Genomic DNA, 16,065 nt, shown 5'->3' on the forward strand with positions numbered 1-16,065 from the left:
TCTGTAATCGCCTGACCAGAGAGATTGAAGTGTTCTCCGACTGGTTTATGAATGTTATAATTCTTGACATCTGATTTGTGTCCATTTATTCTTAAGATGATACATTTCTGAGAACAAAAGGGAGAATCTTTCACAGTGAATCAAGCAATTCACAGCAGACAGCACATGTGCTTTAGGTACAAGGTTGCATTTTGCCTTTTATGTTGAGCGCCTACCTGTATAGTGACACATCACAAATGGCTGGGCAACGGAATTCGGTTTCCATGCAGCCACGGTAAGGCAAAGGGTATGTGGGGTTGGCTTCTTGCACATAACATGTGGGAATGGTTTCAAACTGCAGCACCATCCTTTCCCATAGCAAGCAATGCCGGTTGGGTTTCACATTTAAAAGAAGGGACTGCGGTTTTCGGTGGATGTGTAGCACACAGCTCCCCCCACCCCACCACGTGGCTATTCTCCGGGATGATCCCTTTTAGCCAAGTGCAAACAGCCCAGCATGAACGGGGTCCTTTTACTGTTCCCTTACAAAAATTCCCCTATTTCAACCAAGTGACCATGAATGATATCACTCTCCTGAGGCTAGCACAGAAAGATGTAGACCAAATGTTGCTTGAATGCAACCAAAACCCAGGAACATTCACTGCCATGCTTTGTGCTGCAATGATTCCAGAATACTTTCAGAGTACCTCCAGGAAAGCTTCATGGAGATGTCCCTGGAGGATTCCCGCTCCATCCCCAGACATGTGAACAGACTTTTCCAGTAGCTGTACTGTCCGCGAATGCATCCCAATTCCTCAGGGCAAATCAAACAAACACTATTGCTTTTAAACCTTGTACTGTAGTTACAAATGTGCACTCACCGGAGGTACCTTCTCGGGGATCCCGCCTTGGGAGGGCATTGGCTCCAGGGTAATGAAAAGGTCCTGGCTGCTGGGGAGAATGGATTCACTGCTTGCCTGCTGCACATCCTCCTCTCTGTTACATGAGAATCCTCCTTTGCAGGTGTCCACGGACAGTGGTGGGGTAGTGGAAGGGTCCTCTCCTAGAATGGCATGCAGCTGATCATAGAAGTGGCATGTATGGGGCTCTGACCTGGGGTGACGGTTTGCCTCCTTTGTCTTTTGGGAGGCTTGCCTCAGCTCCTTAACTTTCATGCGGCACTGCTGTGTCCCCCTGTTGTAGCCTCTCTCCAACATGCCCTGTGATATTTTGGCAAATATATTTGCATTTCTTCTTTTGATCAGAGTTCTGCCTGCACAGATGCTTCTCCCCATACAGCAATCAGATCCAGTGTCTCCCTTTCAGTCCATGCTGGAGGTCGTTTGCGATTCTGGGGGGACTGCATGGTCACCTGTACTGCTGAGTTTGCCATGCTGACCAGCAGGAAATGAAATTCAAAAGTTCCCGGGGCTTTTCCTGTGTACCTGGCTAGTGCATCGGAGTTCAAAGTGCTGTCCAGAGCAGTCACAATGGAGCACTCTGGGATAGTTCCTGGAGGCCAATACCGTCCATTTGCGTCTGCACTACCCAAATTCGACCTAGCAAGGTCAATTTTAGCGCTACTCCCCTCGCTGGGGAGAAGTACAGAACTCGATTTTAAGAGCCCTTTAAGTCGACGGAACGGGGTTGGTTGTGTGGGCGCATTCATTTTTAAATCGACCTAACGCGGCTAAATTCAACCTAACCCCGTAATGTAGACCAGGCCATAACTAATGTAGCTGGAGCCGACGTAGCTTAGGTCGACTTACCGCGGGGTCCAGGCTACTTTGGGTCAACAGGGGACTTTCTCCCGTCAACTTACCTTACTCTTCTCATTCGGGGTAGAGTAACGGGGTCGACTGGAAAGCGATTTGCAGTGAATTTGGCGGGTCTTCACTAGACCCGTCAAATCAACACTTGCGCATTGATCTCCGGAGCGTCAATCCATGCGGTAGTGTAGACATAGCCTGAGTCTATTCTCCTACAGTGGTATAAACATAAACTTTGAATTGGTTGAGTTTGTAAACAATTTATTGTGTGTGAATAGTATGACTAAATATTGTAGGATTCATCTCTGGAAGTCTCAACTGCCAACAGGACATTGCAGAGAACACTAAACAAAGAACAGGCACAGATGGTGAACTGTAGTTGCTATTACTGTCTGTCTGCTGAAGTTAGACATTTTTAAATTAGGAGGTTCAGATAGCTTATATCCAAGAGTTTTAAAAAAGCTGGCTGAGGAGCTCATTGGACTGTTAATGTTGATTTTCAACAAGCCTTGGAACACTGGGGAAGTTCCAGAAGATGGTAAGAAAGCTAATGTTGTGCCAATGTTTAAAAAGGTATATGGAATGATCCAGGTAATTATAGTTAAGGCCCTACCAAATTCATGGCCATGAAAAATGCGTCATGGACCATGGTCTCCCCTTCCCCACCGTGAAATTTGGTCTTTGGTGTGCTTTTACCTTATACTATACAGATTCCACAGGGGAGACCAGCATTTCTCAAACTGGGGATCCCGACTCAAAAGGGAGTTGCAGGGAGGTCACAAGGTTATTTTAGGGGGGTCGCAATATTGCCACCCTTACTTCTGCACTGTCTTCAGAGCTGGGCAGCCAGAGAGCAGCAGCTGTTGGCCAGGCACCCAGCTCTGCAAGCAGCTGCGTAGAAGTAAGAGTGGCAATACCACACTATGCCATCCTTACTTCTGCACTGCTGCTGGTGGCGGCTCTGCCTTCAGAGCTGGGCTCCCGGCCAGCAGCCGCCACTCTCCAGCTGCCCAGCTCTGAAGGCAGCACCGCCACCAGCAGCAGCGCAGAAGTAAGAGTTGCATTATCACAACCCCCACTATAATAACCTTGTGACACCCCTGCACCAACTCCTTTTTGGATCAACACCCCTACAATTACAACACCAGGAAATTTCAGATTTAAGTAGCTGAAATCATGAAATTTATTATTTTTAAAATCCTATGACCATGAAATTGACCAAAATGGACTGTGAATTTGGTAGGGCCCTAATTATAGTCCTGCCATTTTGATACAAATCCTGGGCAAGATAATGGAGCGGCTGATATGAGACTCAATTAATAAAGAATTAAAGGAGGGTTATACAGTATAATTAATGTGAATCAACATGGTTCTATGGAAAATAGATCTTATCAAAGTAACCTGATAACTTTTAAAATCAGACTGTAAAGTTGGTTATGAAGGTAATAAGGTTGATTTAATATACTTAGATTGTGGTAAGGTGTTTGACTTGGTACCACAGGACAGTTGATTTAAAAAAAACTAGAACAATCTCAAATCAACATAGCACATATTAAATGGATTAAACTGGCTAACTAGTAGGTCTCAAAATGTTGTTTACAGTATTGCTGTAGCCATGTTGGTCCCAGGATATGAGAGAGATGTGGTGGGTGAGATAATATCTTCCACTCGACCAACGTCTGTTGGTGAAAAAGATAAGCTTTCAAGCTTCACAGAGCTATTCTTCAGATCTGGGAAAGGTAATCAGAGTGTCACAGCCAAATACAAGGTGAAACGGATTGTTAAACATAAGGAGTTAACACATGTTGCAAGAAACCATTCAAAATGAAGTGTGCAATTAACACTTCCACAGTCATAGGGCAAAGGAGAGTTTGCCTGCATCGATACTTAGAATGCTACAACAGCATATCTGGGGCACACTTCTCCCATCTCTGTAGTTAATCCTCCTCCCCGAGAGGTGGTAGCTAGGTCAACGGAAGAATTTTACACCAGAGGTTAGTGCTGTCTACACCAGCGGTTAGGTCTGTTTAACTTCATCACTCAGGGGTATGGATATTTCACACTCCTGAACGACATAGCTGGGTCGATTTAACTTTTTAGTGTAGACCTGACCTTAGTGGGTTATAGATTGTTGTAATGAGACATAAAACCAGTGCGTCTGTTGAGTCCATGATTTTTGGAGTCTAGTAGAGTTATGAATTTAAGCTCCCAGGCTCATCTTTTGAAGGTGTTGTACAGGTTTCCTTTAGGGATGAGGACTGAAAGGTCAGATATGGAGTGATCATTTTGTGAAAAGTATTTGCCCATTGGTGAAATGGTGATTTTGTCTTTTATCATTTTTATGTGTGAGTTCATGCAAAAGTGTAGTGATTGTCTAATTTCACCCACATAGGTGGTGTTGGGGCATTTGATATACTGGATGAGGTACACTATATGTTGTGCTAGGCATGTGTAGAACTTGTGGATATTGAATGGTGTGTTGTGGGTTGTATTGATCATTGTACCAGTGGACATATGGCTGCAGGTTTTGCATCTGTTGTTCTGGTGGGGTCTGGTACTGCTTTGAGTTGGTGTGTCCTGGTCTGTGGGGAGCTTGTTTCTGATGATGATCTTGGCAAAGTTGTGAGGGGTGTTTGAAGGCCGGAACAAGGGGTTTGGGAAAGATTTCTTTCAGGATGTGTTCCTCATCAAGTATGGATTGTAATTGTTTGATGATGCCCCATATGGGTTCAAGTATCAGATGATAGGTGATTTCTAGGGGTGTGCAGTAGATTGTGCTTTTTTTTTCTGTACTGAAGCAGGTTCTCTTGGAGAAAAGTAACTTGGTTTGAACAACTGGCAGAAAATCTATACAAGGGAAAACTTACATATTTGGTTTTGGTAGAGAAGCTATAATTTTTGTACGTCTCCAGAGTCATACATCTAATTGAGTCAACACCAGAGCTTATGCTTTTATCTTGTTTTGTTGTTTTTTAAAACAAATGTCACATTTAACTGCAGCCCAACAGACACTGCCTTGAAGGGGCTTTTCATTTCGAACCAACCAGTTACTCACTTATTGTACCAGATATACCCCATATATGTGTAGTACTGTACTGGAACATTCAAAAATATAGTGGGATCTTGCCTGATGAAGTCAACGTTCTCTGACATGGTTGTCTTTATTCTGTTGCACACATAATTTTTCTATGTCTGCAATTGATTACATACTGAAAGATTCTTCCTCCAATTGTAGAGAGGAAATTAAGATCTCAGTCCAATACTTTCCATTCCATCCTAGGAAAAAGACAGAGACCTCACTGTTATTTCCCTTGGGGATTGAGGCTGCCACTCTTATTTGACTGTTTTCTATACTATTGTATATCTTCTTCAATAGGATGCTATCTTTAGTATATCAATTCTTTAGAGCAGCAGAGAAGTTGTGCCTTCAGGTCAGCATAAAGAGAACCTGATTAGAGACCTTACTTTGGTACTAATGCTTTGCTGGCACTTCTTTTTGTGCTCTTGAGGAAAATCTCAGAACATTTTGTCACCTTCAAACCATTTTTACTACTGGCCCGGTATTCATCTAGGTCAGTGGGTCTGTTGCAGGCCTTGTTGTACAGAGAATTTTATTTAGTCACATTATTTAGTATTCCATTGGGACAATGTATCTATCAAAGTGGTATGACACTTTCTGTCAAAGGTTATCTTTGAGGTTCATCTCAGTCAAGATTAGAGTTTGTCAAAACTTGGAATTTTGGTTCTATTGGAAATTCCAACATTTCCAAATTTGCTTTCATTCTGAATTGGAACAATATCAAAAAATGTTGACATTTCTTATTAAACAAATTTTTGAAGTTCTTTTGTTTCAGGTCAATCAAAATGTTCCATTTCAATAATATCAAAATGTTTTTCCTATATAAACTTTTAAAAGTTTATAATTATTTTATAATTTGTAAAATACCATACATTTTTGGAAAATAATTTCAAAATGAAAAATTGAAACATTCCATTCCAAAAATGTCAAAATAAAAAAATAAGTCAAATGAAGCACTTTTGATAATGTTGAAAATTTCTAAACAAAATTTTTGTTGAAATCTGTTCATTCCCACGGAAATTTTCAATTTTGACAAAATGAGTTTTTCCAATATAGAAACGTTTTTTCAGAAAATTTTCAAACTAGCTCTAGTCAAGATGTGGTTCTTTTGGGTGAAATCCTGGCCCCATTAAAGTCTATGGCAAAACTTCCATTAACTTCAGTGTGGCCAGGATTCTACACACACATGCACGCATGTGCTCTGGCTCACTCACTCTCTCCCCTGCTCCCAGAAATAATAAAATAAAGGTTAACCATCTATCTTTTTGTCAAGAGGGCTCTTCAGATATATCGCCAAAATACTGGCCAGAGTGTGAAGGCTGGGGGGGGAGGCAAATCCCCAGCTCCACCCTTATAAAGTCCAGTAAATCAAATTGATTACAAGAGTGGTGAATGAAAAATGTACCTAGCTGTGGGGACATTGTACTCGAGTAATGACTGACCTTGTAGACAGAGGGAATGAATGGCTCTTGGCCATGGCTGAGAGCCAGCTATGGAGTGTTTTCCTCACACCTTTTTTAGACACTGCAGATTGAATGGAGTAGTATCTTTAGTTACGGCACCTGAGACTGCTAGGCAAATGCAACTAGTTGCCAGCACAGTAGAAGTACATAATTAAACTGGAAAATTTTCACCTGCTCAAAGGATGAAGCCATAGCCCATTGTCTGGGATGGCGTACAAGTATACTGAGAAACTAAGGGTATGTCTGCACCCGTGGCTGGCTTGTGTCAGCTGACTCCGACTCACGGGTCTTTGGCTCTGGGGCTGTAAAACTCTGGTGAGCTCAGGCTGGAACCTGAGCTCTGGGACCCTCCCCATTTGTGAAGTGTCTGAGTTTAGGCTTCAGCCTGAGCCCAAACATCTACACCACAATTTTAGAGGCCCGTAGCACAAGCCCTGTGAGCCCAAGTCAGCTGAGCTAGCCACGGGTATTTAATTGTAGTGTGAGCATACCCTAAATAATCAGGTAGGTACCCTGCAAAATAGTGTTTTAGGGTAAGATGTTTGTGGAAGGTTCAATTTACTCGGTTTATCATTGGGCAAGTCCACAGCCTAACTTTCCCTTTCTTGGACTCCCAAATAATGGCACACAGACTCAAGTCATTTATGTGTTTCCCTGACTTGGGATTCTGGTTTATTAAGCTGACAACTCAATGTCAATTCAAATCAAGCTCATCTTTTCCAGAGTCATCAGAGATTGTTCAGCTACTTGCTAGGCTCCTTTCCAAACTTCAGGTCCTGCTGCCTGACTTTTCCTAATGCTTCTTCCTCTTATGGCTTCCGACACGTCCATCATAGCAGATGACAGTCTTTCTTTGATGATACCGTTCCATTAGCCCCTTGCTGCACTGAGTCATTCCTTCCTATCTGGCTCATAGGCAGAGCCCCTCCCTGGTTCTCTCTGGGTACATCTACGCTTTGAGCTGGGGGTGTGATCCCCGGGTTCAGGAGACATACTCGTGCTAGCTCTGATCAAGCTAACATGCTAAAACTAGGTTTCAGAGTAACAGCCGTGTTAGTCTGTATTCGTAAAAAGAAAAAAGAAAAGGAGTACTTGTGGCACCTTAGAGACTAACCAGTTTATTTGAGCATGAGCTTTCGTGAGCTACAGCTCACTTCATCGGATGCATAGCATATCGTGGAAACTGCAGAAGACATTATATACACACAGAGACCATGAAACAAAACTTCCTCCCACCCCACTGTCCTGCTGCTAACAGCTCAAGACGTTCTGGTTAAACTTGGATTATTGCTGTGCACATTGTAAGATGAGCTATTGCCAGCAGGAGAGTGAGTTTGTGTGTGTGGTTTTTGGAGGGGGTGTGTGGGGGGGGGGGTGAGAAAACCTGGATTAGTGCTGGAAATGACCCACCTTGATTATCATGCGCATTATAAAGAGAGGTTTCAAAGAGGGATGGGCTATTACCAGCAGGAGAGTGAGTTTGTATGTGTGTCTGTGTGTGTGGGGGGGGGGGGGGGGAAGAGTGAGAAAACCTTGATTTGTGCTGGAAATGGCCTTCCTTGATGATCACTTGATGATCACTTTAGATAAGCTGTTAGCAGCAGGACAGTGGGGTGGGAGGAAGTTTTGTTTCATGGTCTCTGTGTGTATATAATGTCTTCTGCAGTTTCCACGATATGCTATGCATCCGATGAAGTGAGCTGTAGCTCACGAAAGCTCATGCTCAGATAAACTGGTTAGTCTCTAAGGTGCCACAAGTACTCCTTTTCTTTTTTCTTTATGCTAAAACTAGAGTGTAAATTTAGCAGTATGACCAGCAAGGGGATCTAGCAGCTCCATATACTTACCAGACTGAGACCATAGGCACGTATTTGGGACGGCTAGCCCTTCCTGCTGCTTGCACTGCCATGGCTATCCTTTATTTTTAGCAGCTAGCAAGAGCATGTCATCTCAAGCTGGGATTTACACCCCCAGCTCGAAGTGTAGACATACCCTCTGACCCTGGGTCCCCAGCAGGAGGTCTCTCCTCCTCTGACTGAGGAGGCATTGACTGGGCTACTGTCATGTGATTCTTGGTCACCTGACCCAGCTGCCAGCCCAAACCTCGAAACAGGGTGCTGGGTCATGCAGGTGTGCCCCAGGATCAGTGCCCTGTTACAATGCTGAACACCGTTAAATAAAGGCTTTCCCCTTAATATCTTTTGGTGAGACGTAAAATTGAGCCCCTGACTACTTTATAGTTGCCAGGGCACCTTCTGAAATAATATAGGTGCTAATCCTAATTGCGTTACTAAATTCCAGCTCAGGTAGGTAAATTTGGCCTGGCCCAAGTCAAGCATTATTTTGCACTTCCTCTCCTGAGAGCTGTTACGTAGGAAGTTGTATTGCTGCTGGTTTTCATTTCACAGGTGAAAAAGCAATCCCCTGCGAGCTGGCAGGCATCTGGGGAAGCGCTTCGGGTTCCTGTTAATAAACTGTATTGTTCTCTCTGTCTAACCAGAGACCATTTAACCAGTAACATAGACTAGCATTCAGAGTTACACTTCAAAACAACTTGGGGCTGGATTGAGCCTCAAGGCTGCTCCCTGAGCAAGGAGCAGTGCATGACTATGCTGCCCCAAAAAGAGTCCCAGTCCCTTCTTGTTCTGGGCAAGTATTAAGTTATTTTACTTACTACGGTTACTGCTTCACCTTGCACCTGGGCATCTATGCTGGCTAGAGTGTGAAGGCTGCGGGGGGAAGGCAAATCCTTTGCACAAGGGAGGGGAGTCATCGCTGTGCTGTGTCCTGAAAAAGAATCAATTAGTTCTTTTGAATTGTCTGTTTAAAAAAATAGGATTAAAACCCCCACATTTCTCTAACTGTTCCATTATGAATAGCACATACAGAAGAAATGACTCTGGGTTTATTACAGTTAAGAGCAGATCATCCACATACATGCTGATTTGACAGTGATTTCACTCCACGGGAATGCCTTCTACATCACTCTCATGATCTGATCATGGGGTCAGAACAAACAGCATACTGGAAAGAGAGCAACCTTGTGTTGCACTTTTGCCTAATTTGAGGCCCTCTGAATTTTTCATTTCTTATCACTGATGAAAAGAGCCTCTTGTATGTAGAGTAGTACTATGACTAAATGTGGTATAGGAGATGAATTCATAAAATGGGTCAATGTGGCATATAAAAAAATCCCAGACTAGTTTATTAAAGGCTTTTGCAGCATCATAGAAAAAACTGCAGTGGGTTTCCGTAAATCTCTGGCTACTTCAATTACAATCAACAGTTTTTCTGTTTTATGTATGATACTCTGTTTTTAATAAAGCTGGCTTAGTATTTATCAAGGTAGCAGGTATTTCTCTAGGCTCATAGTGAGAATTTTAGCTAGAGCTTTACAGTCACAGTTATGAGAGACATTGATAACTAGTGTGTTTTACAAGGTCTTTGCTTTATTTATAATAAATTAGTGCAGTAGCTAATTGCATTTCTCCTACAGGGAAAAAGCTTGCTGACAAGTGTATAAGTGAATGATTAAATCTACACAGGCGCATAGTGGGTTACGTCTCTTCAAAAGATGTGCAAAATTAGAATGGGAATGCTGCTTTCCCAGGTGTCTTGCCATTATTAAAAGACTCAATAGCCTGGGAAATTTCTTCAATAGGAATTGGGGAGTCCAAGAGTCCCTCTAGTTTAGTGTAGGGAGGCTGAACTGTACAGAAAAACTCTGCCAGATCAGAAAGATCTTTGAAGGGTTCCGATGAATATAGATTTTTTTATAAAAGTTGTAAAGTGTTTTCATTCCCCTATTTATCCCTCCACAGTTCTAGAAAATCCACCACTCCTGACCAGTAATAGTGGCAATCAAAGTTTTTTGTTCATATTGTTTTACAGTACAAGCCAATCATCTCCTTCATTTGATGATTCTCCTTATCTGTAGGAAGGTCACAATATTCAGCAGTTTTCTTCTTTATTGAGCTCCATAAAACTGGTCTTTTAGCACAGAGACTTTGAATTGCCAGTTATTGCTTTTCCTGCAATTCAGATGTATCCAGTTAAGTTTGACTTGGACATATTCTGATGTAACTCACTGACAGAATAGTGTCTAGAAACGTAGGGAAAAATATCTTGGCTCAAAATTAACAAAAATTTCATGCTGGAATATATTAATGGACCTGGGAGATAATTTTGTTTTTAGCTTAGCTAATGTTCGTACAGCACTTTAAATATTCCAAGTACTGGCTAAGTCCGTGACCTGGCAATTTACTGTGTAAGGGTGCAGTGGTGCGCCCAGACACAGTGCATTGCAGGGCTAAAGCATGAGTATTGTTTTGTGTACAAGTGTATATTTTAAAATTTTTTTATTAACTTTCTTAACAAAAAGGACCTGATTTTCAGAGGGGCCGAGCACCCAGAATTCTCAAAATGAAGTCAAGAGGAATCGTGTCTACGCAACACTTCTGAAAATCAGGCCCAAGCAATATACATAGTACACACCTACCATTAAAAAACAATAGCCATACTACAGTGAGGCAAATACACTGAAGTACACTGTCAAAACTATAATGAACAATATAATGTATTTACAGGTTAAGTCCTGGATCCAGCAATTGGATCAGTACAGGCGAACCCTTGTGCCCACATAGATCCAATTGCAGAATCCAATATCAGATTAATATTCAGTGTAACTGTAGAGTGGAGATTTTATGCCTCTGGGTTGCAAAGTAGAAAATTTTCAACATTTTGGTCAGTTATTGGTCTCAGTCCTGTTTTGGCCATTTGTGGTGCTCAGGCAGCTGAAAGCAGCCTGAAAGATGTCCTAAAGGGAGAGCAGGGGCTTCCCCCAATGTATGGGCATACTGGGTAGCATAAAGACATAGCTGGCTGCTGTTACTTATTATTTATATTGCAGTAGCATCTAGGAGCCCTAGTCATGGAATGGGACCCCATTGTGCTAAGTGCTGTGCAAACACAGAACAAAAAACGATCCGTGCCCCAAATAGCTTACAATCTACATTCTTACTATTCCCCACTTCATAGGGGGCATATAGAGGTGTGCCAGGCATGAAAGGTCAGGGCTAGAGTACACAGCACTCTGACCAGTTCGTGGCCACTGCAATGGGACCACTGAAGAGGATGAAACTGCTCTTTTGGCTGTTTCAGCCCCTGGTGGCTCCAGGATCAGGGAGGGTAGAAAGGTGACTTAGAACCACTTTCCCTCTCCTCCCCTGAGCTGCACTGAGCCTGAGCTCAGCATAGCTGAAGATTAGGCCCACTGAGTATGTTTAAGACTTGCTGGATAGTTTTGATTTATTTAATCCAGATGTTTGAATATTAAATCATTTAGAAGAAGTTATATTACATACTTATCATAGAAAGTGGATGGGAGTAACATTATTAGTAGCACGAACATGTACAGTGGGATACTGGATGAGAAATCTGTGCCTTTGATGTCAGAATGGATTAAAGTGGCTACAAGGGTGAAACAACACCACTGTATACTGGGACTATGGAGCAGAGGGGCTTTCGTCTGAGGAGCTAGGGTTCATATAGTCATAGAAATGTAGAGCTGGAAGGGACCTCAAAAGTTCCCCCAATGCTGAGGCAAGATTAAGTATAACAGACCATCCCTGACAGCTGTTTGTCTAACATGTTCTTAAAAACCTCCAGTGGTGGGGATGCCACAGCCTCCCAAGGCAACCTGTTCCAGTGCTTAAACATCCTCATAGTTAGAAAACTTTTCCTAATATCTAACCTGAATCTCCCTTGCACAGACTAAACCAATTATTTCTTGTCCTACCCTTAGTGGACATGGAGAACAATTGATTGCTGTCCTCTTTATAACAGCCCTTTTACATACTTCAGAACTGTTATTGTGTCCCCCCTCCACCTTCTGTTCTCTAGACTAAACATGCTCTGTGCTTTCAAACTTTCCTCAGAGCTCATGTTTTCTAAACTTATCATTTTTGTTCTTTGATGCTGTGGTAGTTGGCAAGGGGAGACAAGGTTATAATACATTTCAAGGAAATGGTGTAAACCAGGAACAAGACATTTAATTTCTGTTCCTTTGGTTTCACGTTCTTCCAGTGGTGTCAGGATTCTCAGCATGCAATTCATGATGATTAACATTTAGTTGGTGGGAAATAAATCATCAGCCATCTATGATTTAATAAAAGATGAGACCCTCAACTTTGTATGTATTACAGAAATCTGGTTGGATGCTGCTGCTGTGCTATGTTTGGCACAGTTCTCACTAGTTGGGTATTTGGTACATCATGAACCAAGTGGGGGCCAGTGGAAAGGAAGTGTGGACATGCTGATTTCATCCAGCCTAAAATGTATGAAGTCTCCCTCTCCAACACTGGATCTGATAATGTGTCCATAAAGAGAAAGTAAGATGGGACTGTTTTCATGATACCACTTGCCCTGCTGCATTTCCACATCCCTTCATGAGCTGACTAAATTCTTCATTACCGTGGTATTGGAAACACAGAGGTTGATATCAGTGATTTTAAGTTGCATGTAGATGATGAATCTTCTCAATCAGCTTAGGATCTCCTGACTACTACTTGGGCCTATCCTAAGTAGTTAATGGCGCAAGTCATACAGCCAGCTACTATTTAGACTTGGTTTTAGGTTACGATTATCATGGACTGGTCATTATCTTCTTCACTTTGAGATTGGAACTCCTCTCCCGTTGTGGTGTGGGACCTGTTTTGATCGTCCACCCTAGGAGATTAATGGAATCAGGGATCAGGGCTTGCAGCAGAGTCAGTCTCCTGGCAACCCAACAAGCACAGCTGGCCTGCAGGAGGCTACCTGATTGACTGCACCACCTGACTGGTCGGGAAGGGCAGGTTGGCTGGCTTTTAAACCCAGCAGAAGCTCCGTGGCCGCTCAAATACATTCACACCTACAGCTGAAATCCTTCCTGTGTCTGATGCTCCTCACTTTGCTCCTGTCTTGCTCTAGCTGTGCTCCTAGGCTTGTTCATGCCTTGTTCCCCCCACCTTGCTCCTCCTCAGTCCCTGCTACCTCACCTTGCTCCTGGTTCTGGCTTCCTCACCCTGACCCTAGTTCTTGACTCCAGGTCTGACCCTTGGCATGTCTACTGGTTCCTGATTCTGGCTCTGACCTTGGCTTGCGTATTAGTTTGTAGTTCCAGCTCTGACTCCTGGCATGGTTACTGGTTCCTGACTCCAGCCCTGACTATGGTTTGGATCCACTACCCAGCTCCTGCTCTGCCCACTAGGCATGACAGTCCACAGCCTAGTCTTTAACAACCAAAGAGTTCTGAATTAAACTCCATGATTCAACACAACAAACCATTCCCAAGATAGAGAATAGAACCCCTCAAAAAACAGCTTTTTATTTCCATCTCCAACTGAGCGCACACCATGATCTCTTCAATTCCAAGTGAAGTAACGTATCTCTTTTCAGCAGAAGACAACATGGGTTACTCACTACTGTTTAAAGCCCTAGTTCTTACATGAGCTAACAGAATGTTTTTCCCATCTGAATCATGAAAAGACCTTACATTAAACAATTTATATAGAAAAATAGACATTTGTGTTGAACAGACTGAATCTGAGGTACCCAAAATAATTGTGAAGCCATGTCTAGTTTACTACAACTAGAGCATGCCTAGAACTATGCATGTATTGCACATTAAAATCCCAGTTCAGACTGAACTTCACAAAATTGCATGTGTCTGTCTGGTCTGTGCCTTAGAACAAAAAGACACACCAAATGGTGTCCAAAATGTTAGGGAAGTGCAAGCAGAGTAGCAGTGTGGCTTCTGCACTTAGCATTAGAATCACACAGCTGCCTAGAACTGAGCTGCAATACTAGTGCTGGTTCTGGAAACACAGATAAGTAACTAGTGTGTCCCAACGTCAGCAACTGCTATAAAATCGCATTTCATGCTAACCAAAGAATTGTTTTACAAGACAACCTAAAACGTACAGATTTCTTTCCTGCTTTAAACTACTTTCATAAGTTAAAAACTGAATAAATGAAACATTTTCAATCTACCACATTTTGACACCACTTTCAACACATTAATGTGCACAGTTATTTGCCCACACACATGTTGGCACATGTTCAGTATATTTCTGTTCCCATATACAAGTGCATGAATTTTCAAAATCCAACATGTTACAATGATAGGTTTTGATATTACTGGAACCCTGTACTCCAAGGCTGCCAGCATTTTCTTTCGGCTACCAATACTACACAGGAAAATTACAGCCTAACTATCTTTTTGTTTATTGATAAACAAAGTGGCCAGCCTAGCGGTGGAGTCTTATTAGCACTTTGCACCCTTTGTGAAAGGATAAACAGAACCCCACTGTTTTGTGTATTTGATTGCAATTTGCATCTTTAAAGAGGCTTGAGTGCTCCAAGATTCATGTTGAACTTCTGAATGGATGGATATACTTTGATATATTACATATTATCATATAAGCCTATTACATCCTTTTTTTTTTTTACTGCTTTTTTTTTTTAGTGTTTCTCTGTTCCCATCTCCAGAAAAATCTACATTACTATCAAGTATCTGTCCAAAATGAAAAAAAATGTAACCTATACTTGTTTTCCCTCCGTTTCCGATCACTGTAACACCAGAATACCACGAGTCCTGCTAATGTTGCTTCTAGACTATTTCCCACTTGGAAGCAACGTAGGCATGATGACTATGACTTCACATGTTAGGACCATTGTTTAAAAAAAGGGGGGTAGAGGGGAAGCTTGCCTCATTCTCTCCCCATACATCTTTAAGTGTGGTATTAGGTTGCCCCAAAACACCCATATTGGGGCACATACATACCAAAACTGAGAAAACTTGAATATATTGTATTCCAAGGATTCCAAATATGATCATACATAAAGAGAGTGATGTTCTGCAGGTGTGGATTTTCTTTTAGCCAAACCTGGTTAGATTAAATTTTAAACTTTTGGTAACAACCAGATGGAGTCAATATTTTACTAGTTAACTGTAAGATGACTTTAGCAATTATTTTTAAATACAAGAAATGTAGGTCATTTTAATTGTATTTCCATTGTCAAAGGGAGAACTAATACATGTAAACACGGATTAATCTATTTAAATAAACTTTCCACATAATCCTTACAATATGTAAGCAACATTTGTTATGCCTTAGCGATAGCATATGATTGGACTCATGAGACCCCATTTATCTTGCAGAACAGTTTCCTTTATAACTTCAAAGGGAATTTTATATATTTATAGTGGTAGCAGGGTGTTAAGTGTAGCTAGACAGAAATTGTACCTCAGCTATTTGGTTAATGCCAATAGGGATTAAATTAGATTTTATAGCTGTTAGTAGAAGTCTGTTTTGTAGCTAACAAGTGGGATTTTTAAATCCTGGAAAGCATAATCCTATTATAAAACTGGCAGCTGAATTAACATTATCTAGGAAGCAAGTCTTCACGGATTAACATTTTTGACATTAACAAAGAAAAACTAATGCTACATGGATATTAGATGCTTTTCCCAAAAGTAGGAAAAAAGGGAATGTGAATATAGGACAAATGGCGCAAATACTGCAGCTAAGAAGCACCTAGGAAAAATGGGGAAGGGAAATGGAGTCAAGAAATGAAATCTGGAATTGGCATTGTGCTTCCTGTAATATGAAGCCAATGCACTGGATCTGAAAAGGCTCTGCAACCTTCACTTCATATGTTAACCTTGTGCATAATTTTGTATGTGCCTTGTGTTAATTCAGAACTTTCTAATGTTACTAAGAGGTGAGACCTT

At 41.9% G+C, this 16,065-nt stretch overlaps 1 protein-coding gene and 1 long non-coding RNA gene across 2 annotated transcripts in view; one reads left to right on the forward strand and one right to left on the reverse strand.

The window, feature by feature from the left end:
* The window catches only part of CLYBL (citramalyl-CoA lyase), a 222,223-nt gene that overhangs the window by 130,703 nt on the left and 75,455 nt on the right, over positions 1 to 16,065 (forward strand). The window lies entirely within an intron of this gene.
* LOC141993500 (uncharacterized) overlaps positions 3,416 to 16,065 on the reverse strand; it is a 122,249-nt gene continuing 109,599 nt past the window's right edge. The window contains exons 2-3 of the long non-coding RNA XR_012640875.1: positions 8,965 to 9,077; positions 3,416 to 5,024 (exon numbers count right to left, since the gene is read on the reverse strand). This is a non-coding gene — a long non-coding RNA (uncharacterized LOC141993500). The remainder of the gene's footprint in view (positions 5,025 to 8,964; positions 9,078 to 16,065) is intronic.

Source organism: Natator depressus, chromosome 1 (assembly GCF_965152275.1).
Source record: "Natator depressus isolate rNatDep1 chromosome 1, rNatDep2.hap1, whole genome shotgun sequence".
NCBI lineage: Eukaryota > Metazoa > Chordata > Testudines > Cheloniidae > Natator > Natator depressus.